We start from the raw sequence: 8,303 nt of genomic DNA on the forward strand, positions 1-8,303 counted from the left end.
TTAACAAGTGACTGCAGAGCCCAAGCTGGGCTAATGACCTCAGTGGGAGAGCCCCAATCTGGGTAGCCCCCTAGCTGCGCCCCCTGCTTAAACAATCACATTTTCCCAGAACACGCTCTGGCTGCTAATTACACACCTTACAGAAGTGACGGCTTCTGCATGTGTAAGTGATTAGGATTGCTTTAACTCCATTCCCTGCTTCCTACAAAGCAAATTGCTCATGATTACATACTACATTGGGAAACCATTTTACAAATTATTCCTTCTTAAGAGTTTAAAACAAAGGACACATGAAAGGGACTTCCCTGGTGGCGCGGTGGTTAGGAGCCCGCCTGCCAATGCAGGGGACACAGGTTCGAGCCCTGGTCCAGGAAGATACCACGTGCCGCGGATCAACTAAGCCCGTGCACCACAACTACTGAGCCTGCACTCTAGAGCCCGGGAGCCACAACTACTGAGCCCACATGCCGCAACTACTGAAACCCGTGTGCCTAGAGCCTGTGCTCCGCAACAAGAGAAGCCACTGCAATGAGAAGCCCGCACACCACAACCAAGAGTAGCCCCCGCTCACCACAACTAGAGAAAGCCCACACGCAGCAACGAAGACCCAACACAGCCAAAAATAAATAAACAAATAAATAAATAAGAAAATAATTTATATATTTTAAAAAAGGACACATAAAAAAGAAATCACAGTTAAAACTACTATCCCCTAGCTCACAAAATGCTTAAAATGGGGGAGGGATATCCAAGGAAGGCAGCCACCTTTGTCCTGGCAAACGAGGGGTATTTGATGGGGCAAGGGCTTCCATATGAAGTGACTCCCAAATAGAGGTGAATATCTAGTAAGGGGTGGGGCATCTCAGTATGTGGCACAGAGCCCAGGCACTGCTTCAGGGGGTCAACACTTGGGACTGAGACAGGCAAGCAGGACCCAGTCACTAGGCAAAGATTTGGGGCCAGACTTCATTCTTAGAGGGGAATTGAGCTCTTTCCTGTACGTTTGGGCAAAGATTAACGCCAACACTGAGGGTGCAGAAGAGGGGAAACAAACTCTTAACGGGCACCACCTGTGTTCTAGGCTCTTCCATGAGGGCAGGACAGGGCACCCAGGGTCACCCCAGAGGGCATTGGGTCCCAGTCTACAATCCCAAACGGCAGAACCTGGACTGTTACCGGAGCCAGCAGGTATCTGTGAACTACCAACTGGTGATGATGGGAGAGCGAACTGGCGAGGATGGGGGCTTTGGACCCTTTAATGAGATTAAGTGAAATAATACATGTAAAGCAGTGAGCACAGAGTGTTTGCACATAGTAAGGGCTCAATAAAATATAGTTTAATCGTACTTATTTTTTGCTCTATCAGAAATGACCCAAGACTTATGGTCTGAGGAACTTGCCTGAATTTAAAGGTTAAGACAGCACGGAACTCAACCATGATGTATCAGGAGTCAACCCAGAGAAGCAGAAGAGCCATGAGCAGTAGAGAACGAGGGATTTGTTTGAGGGTTAGGCTTTATGTGGTTGTGCGAGCGAGAAGGAGGCATCAAGGCTGTTATCTCTGCGTCTGGTGTTGAGACTAAAGTAGCTACAGGTCAGCCAAACTTGGTGTGAACAAAAGAAAATACAAACTGGAGCTACATCTGTCTCTCCCCACCGCCAACCTTGACTCAGTGGGTGATGTCTGCAGGAGGCTGGCACCCTTCCCCAGGGAGCTGCGTAAGTAGCTGGTGCAGAACAAGGCAAAGATGGCAACGGTGCGTGTGAGCACTCACTGCCCTGCTGCCCTGCTCCAACCTTCCGAGCATAAAAATATGTCTGCTGCTTTCCTTCTCGCTTCCAATTTATTTTTTTTTTTTTTTTGGCCGTGCAGCTTGCGGGATCTTAGTTCCCTGACCAGGGATCGAACCCGAGCCCTGGCAGTGAAAGCGCCGAGTCCTAACCACTGGACCGCCAGGGAATTCCCTCATTTGCAAATCTTGCACAAAATTTCTCTGGTGGTCGATGCTCACCCAGGACCGTACAGAGAAGGGAACTCTGCGAAATGTAGTCCTATCGTCCCAGTTTAGCCGATTGCCACCATACACAATGTTGGGGAAGCCGAGGCAGGGGTGGGACACCCTTTTTGTTTTTAAACAGGTAAAGTGATAATAGCATGACGTCATGTAGATCACACGGTGATGTTGATTTCATTATCCCCATGTTAACTGAAACATTAGATCAAGTCAGCCTCTCTTGCTGGCCAGACATCAGACAACAGTCCCATGAGATTAATTTTTGCTACACTTGCGTTGTGAGATGAGCAAGGTCTTGGCCGTGTTTTCTGTATTCAAATTTAGAGCAACGTCATTCTAGTAATAATAGGTTAATATTTCCAAAGTCTGCTCTGTATATCCACATGAAAGGATTCATTAGCTCTAATTCTAGAGAGAAATGGGACATATGTTCATACAATGTCATTCAAAGTGAGATGTAATACCCCTGGGAACCTAGACTACACCCCCTCCTTACTGATGGACCTGTTTCCTGGTTGCCGGAATTGGGGGATGATTCGTTCTGAGTGTTTTTATTGCAACAAATTCCCTGATACATTTCAGTGGTGCCCAACAGTTTGTTATCCAGACCGTTTCACATCGGGTGAGAAGCTCACACTTCAAGTCTGACATGATCTGCATGGCCAGGCCTGAAAACTTGAACTTTGGACCTTGAACAGAATCTGCCAGATATAGTTTTTATATTCCTGGCAAAATACGGCAAAATACAGGACTTGTCCATCTGGCTTGGCTAAGCACTCGTCACGTGATGCTGAGGTCAAGGGGAAAAAATTCCGTGAAGTTAGACATGAAAAAGGACTGTCTGCTTGTAGAAGTGTTAAGGTTATTAGTAGTTACCCACCAAAATGGATAAGCAGTGTCATTCAGCCAATAAAGATGCTGCAAGCGTTTTCTGTTTATGAGTTGGGCCTAATCTCTGTGCCAAGGGGAGATTTTAAAAAAAACAGAATTATATTACAGAGAAACTTTAAGAACAGGATGGAAATGCTTTTCACCAATAAGTGACACAGATGTATGTGTTGGTAGTTAAATGATTGGAAACTTGGTTCTCTTTGCCGAACACACCCCTTACTCATCAGGAATTTTAAGCAGTTAAGTACCATCTGGATATCATGAGGCAGAAGGGGGCCTGACCTCGGCCAGATGGCTCCTGTTTTCCTCGCTTGCACACGTGTTCCTCCCCATCTGTGGGCTCAGTGGGGCAGGGCCCTGGGCAAAGTGGCCAAGGACAGTACTGGTCACCTGGGCAAGCCTTGGTCTCTCCACTGTAATACAGGGAGGGGGGGAGTTGAAGGAATGATTTCAGAGATCTCAGCTCTGTTCTGATGTGACATTGGGTGGGTGAATGACTATTTCCAGTCTCTGATGAAGTTGTCCTCTCGAGCCTGAAGGGGCCACCTTGAGGTGACAGCCGTGCTTTGGGCTGGGGAGCGGGGGCAGGAAGAGAAGAGTGGAGGAGAGCAGCCCTCGCAGGAATGACTGTGAACGACAGCGGCCAGGGCCTGTCGGGGGAGCCAGAGCCCCACTGGACACGAGTGTGGGTAGCCCAAGCCCCGCCAGCTTGCAGAAGGACATGTGCGGCCAAAACCTCCCTGTCCCACGTGTCCTCTTTCCCAGGGGGCAGCCTACTTAATGCAAATGCCACCTGCGGGACCTTCAGCCCAGGTCTGGGGCAAACTCCCCCGCTGGCTACTGGCCTCAGCATCTCAAGACACACTTAGCTAGGCCGTTGAGTTCCAGGGCTGCCCTGTCCAACATGGTAGCTAAAATTCACATTTCAATTAAGAGGAAATAAAATTAAGAAGTCAATTCCTCAGCCATACTACCATATTTCAAGTACTCATGTACACATGCTGCTGTGGCCTGTGGCTACCATATTGGACAGTCCAAGTAAAGAACATTTCCATCATCACAGGAGGTTCTACTGGAGAGCTCTGTTCCAGAATTCTCCAGAGTGCTCGTATACTGAAGAAACATAAAACACCTCTCTGGACTTCCTCTTCTTCTTCTATTACGTTTCTTTCTTTGCTTGCATTGGAATATCTTGGCCATAGATTCTTTTTTTATTTTAATAAATTTATTTATTTATTTATTGGCTGTATTGGGTCTTTGTTGCTGCGCGCAGGCTTTCTCTAGTTGCGGCGAGCGGGGGCTACTCTTTGTTGCGGTGTGCAGGCTTCTCATTGCAGTGGCTTCTCTTGTGGAGCACGGGCTCTAGGCATGCAGGCTTCAGTAGCTGTGGCTCGCAGGCTCTAGAGCGCAGGCTCAGTAGTTGTGGCGCACGGGCTTAGTTGCTCTGCGGCATGTGGGATCTTCCCGGACCAGGGCTCGAACCGGTGTCCCCTGCATTAGCAGGCAGATTCTTAATCACTGCGCCACCAGGGAAGTCCCCATAGATTCTTAGAGACATTTGATATCAAAGACCTGGGTTCAGGCCTCAGCTTCCCCACATCAAGTTTACGAGAGTTACTTAGTCTGTTTCTGTGTCAATAAAACGAGGATAATTAACCACCTCCCTGGGTTGGGAAAATCAGATGGGATAATAAACAGGAAGTTGCTGATAAGCCCTATGCACTGTACATATTCTTACCAAGCGATGCACAAAGAGAAAAGGGAGGGGTGATAGCCATTAAAGTTCTGTCAAAAAAAGAGGTGGATTTTGGAATAATATTGGTGGTTATTCAGAAGGGACTGTAAAGGTAAAATAATGATACTTCCTCGGAGAAGAGAGGCAACTCCTTCCCACTCCCCTCTCCTTAGTGGGTCTTTTTGAAAACATTAATAGGCCTGATAAGAAGCCCAACCTTTTGATTTTATAATGCAAGGTCAAGGGCCTTCTGACCCTTACAACCATAGACACACATTGTGCAAATGAACTCAGAGCCTCTGGAGGTGGACAGGAGACAATCACATGGTCCACCCATCTGTCTCTCAAAGGGATGAGAGACGTTTTCATCGTTCCTTCTTCTACTTCACTGCATAAATTCATGGGAAATTCTGTCCAGACTCTGAAGTCACTTTCGTGTTACCTTAATGCACGTTGAGTCTGTTAGTGCTTACCAGTAATGAGTCATGTTCGCTCTCTTCTGCATTAGTACGAAGGGGACTTTGTGTTGGCAGGATTGTTTTATTTCTCCAACAGGACCAAAGGAGACTTGAGTTTCCCATGTGGAGTGGAGGTGGTGAGGGGAAAGCCCCCCTCTGGAGGTGATGGGCTCAGATTGGAGGGAAAGGCTGGGTTTCTGGCTGATTTCCCCTCCTGGGAAGCCAGCATTTGAGACCCACCCAGAAGAGAGAAGGTGCTCTGGTTTCCAGGGGCCCAGTAGGGACGTAGCCCAGGAAGGGAGAGGGTTAGCTTGGTAAGTGTGTGGCAGACTCACTGATAACCCTAATCCTGTGATTTCTCCTATAAAAGTCCATGAAGTGAAATTTCTATTTTAAGTGCTATGGAGCTTTGTCTTGCATGAGATTTCAAATCACTCTAACTTCAATGGCAACTAAAAAAAAGTCCTTTCAGTTTCCTAGAAGCTGGGAAGGAGCCCCAAGCCCTACCGTGAATTAGTTGGGGAAGCATGTGGCAGATTCTGGGAGCCTGTGTGCCTTTTGCAAAAGGGTAGTTGGCGATCAAATGGGCTGCAAAGGACAGAGCATGGGGGCGAGGGGCCCAGGGGCTGTAAGAACGAAGGAGCCCAGGGGCAGACAAGGGAGGGACCAGCCCTGCCCACAAACCTGGGGTTCACATTTGGGGCCAAAAAGTAAGTCAGCTGACAATTTCAAGGAAGAATTTGGTCAAAACAAATATCTACAATACATATATTCCAGTCAATATTCCTTCAAGGATTAGTAATTTTGCTACATCACGGGACATTCGACAACTGCTTTGCACATGTATACACTTTTGGACAACTTTCAGAATTTTCCATTATTTTCTGTTTATTTCTTATTCATATTCTGCCAATGTGCTTGGTTCCACATTGTTTATAATTACAGGGGAGAGGCTCCGGGGCCGGGTACTGAGGGCAGGAAGGACAGAAATGTTGAAAAATAGGGGCTCCACTGGTACAAATTAAATGTTCAACAATAGTTTTATTGTTTATTTTATTGTTTTGTCTCATTCTATAAGTAATGCAGCCACATTATAGGAAAATCACAAAACACAAACAAAAGAAAATAAAGAACAAGAGCTCCTATAATTCCAACTTCCCTTGCCTCATTCCATTTCTGTTCCTCCCAGGGGGAGTCTTTTTTTTCTCCTAGGAGTTGAAGGCACAATGACCCTCAGACTGGCAGCTCCTCATTCCCCCCACCCCAGACCAAGTTCAGGAGGCCTCCTGCCCTCAGTACCAGGCCCCGGAGCCTCTCCCCAGACACCTGCAGCTTGTCTGCACTTTGCTACACTCACTTTGTATTATACTTCAAAATCCTTAAATGTAATTTTTTTTTAGTTTATTTATTTTATTTATTTATTTTTGGCTGCGTTGGGTCTTCGTTGCTGCACGCAGGCTTTCTCTAGTTGCGGCGAGCAGGGACTACTATTTGTTGCGGTGCGGTGGCTTCTCTTGTTGCGGAGCATGGGCTCTAGGTGCACAGGCTTCAGTAGTTGTGGCACATGGGCTCAGTAGTTGTGGCGCATGGGCTTAGTTGCTCCGCGGCATGAGGGATCTTCCCAGACCAGGGCTCGAACCCGTGTCCCCTGCATTGGCAGGCGAATTCTTAACCACTGTGCCATTAGGGAAGTCCCCTTAAATGTAATTTTATATATGATCTTCTATCAGGTGTGTGTGTGTGTGTGTGTATGAAAGAGAGATACAGATACAACAACTGAGGGAGGGAAGGAAAGAGAGAGAAAGAGACAGAGACAGAGAGACAGGGACAGAGACAGAGACAGAGAGAGATACAAGGTAGAGCTTTGGTGTTAAAAGATCTACAGATTGGGGTCAAGGGAAGCCCTGGAAATTTGGAAGGGGCAAGGGGATGGTGAGGGCCTTCTATGTTCCCAGGGTAGAGAAAAAAGTGTATTTCAATGGGAAACAATGTTTCATCTAGAGGTTAGATCACCACCAATTTATCTGCTTCTAGACTCTGACTGTCTCTGAGCTGTTTTAACTCTGTAGTTGAGGGCAGCTGACAGCAACGCGAGGTCGCTCTTGTCTCTAAGCGTGCATGTCCTCTACTGCCCAGGAAAGGCTCAGTTGTTCGCCCTCCCACCGTGCGACAAGGCCCGTTTTGCCTCCATTTATGTACATATTCATGTCAATATTCCTCCTGTATAAGGTGTCTCTTTGGAACTGGTTATAGTCTCTACTGGTCCCTCATGAAATCAATAAAATCTTTAACATGTGTTCATTTTTATATCTGTATGAGAGTCATGATTTTACCACTTTGTTGAGAATTATTTTTGAATAATTTCCTAGTTTTCCGAGGACTGAGGAGAGGTCAGCTGGAAAGTGAAGGGGGGAAGGGGTGAGCGACCTGTACACCTCTGGGCACGAAAGGAAGTGGGTGATGGGGTCAAGGCACCCAGGTCATCTAAATCGCTATAGAAATGCACCTCTGTTTGGCTTACTATGTATTACTGATTTGGGCTCAGACTCTAAGAAGTCAGATATTAATGTGTAGAAGAGTAGTAAAAGTTCCAAGTGATTTTAGCCTGCTACAGATGCAAATGATTTCTATCCACCAAAAAATATAACTCCCAAAGGATTTATTGTCCTGTAAGAAGACATTATCTAATTTTGCAATCTATTTCAACATCTTTTATTCTTCTTCTCCTCCTCCCTCCCCCCCCCTTCTTCTTCTTGGCTTTATTTTGCTTTGTTTACTTACTTTTTTGTTTTTCTTTGTTGGAAGGCAACATTCTTTTTTTCGCTAACATTATATTGATCTTCCCTATTCTTTGAACTAGCTTTACCAATCTGCTGATTCTCTCATTAATGAGTTAAATAAATCTTTGCCACATGCTTATTCTACTATGAAAGAGGGTCATAGTTTTTAACTTTCTGAAATGTATACATCGACCGTCTAGTTGCCAGCTTGTGGTCTGCATGATCCTGTCCCAAGGTCACCCCACAGAACAGAACAGTGGAATCTGCATTCTCTTATCATGCACGGAGAACCTGTCCTGTGCCTGGCACGGTGGCAGGTGCTGAAGTTAGGGGAAATGGAAGCAGACAGGCTCAAGAAATTCACACCAGTGGCCAGAGAAAAGTTGTTGGTTTGTTTCTTAAATCAGCAATTGAAATGAAATGT

This window comes from Balaenoptera physalus (assembly GCF_965194825.1).
Source record: "Balaenoptera physalus genome assembly, chromosome: 4".
In the NCBI taxonomy this organism is placed as follows: Eukaryota; Metazoa; Chordata; class Mammalia; order Artiodactyla; family Balaenopteridae; genus Balaenoptera; species Balaenoptera physalus.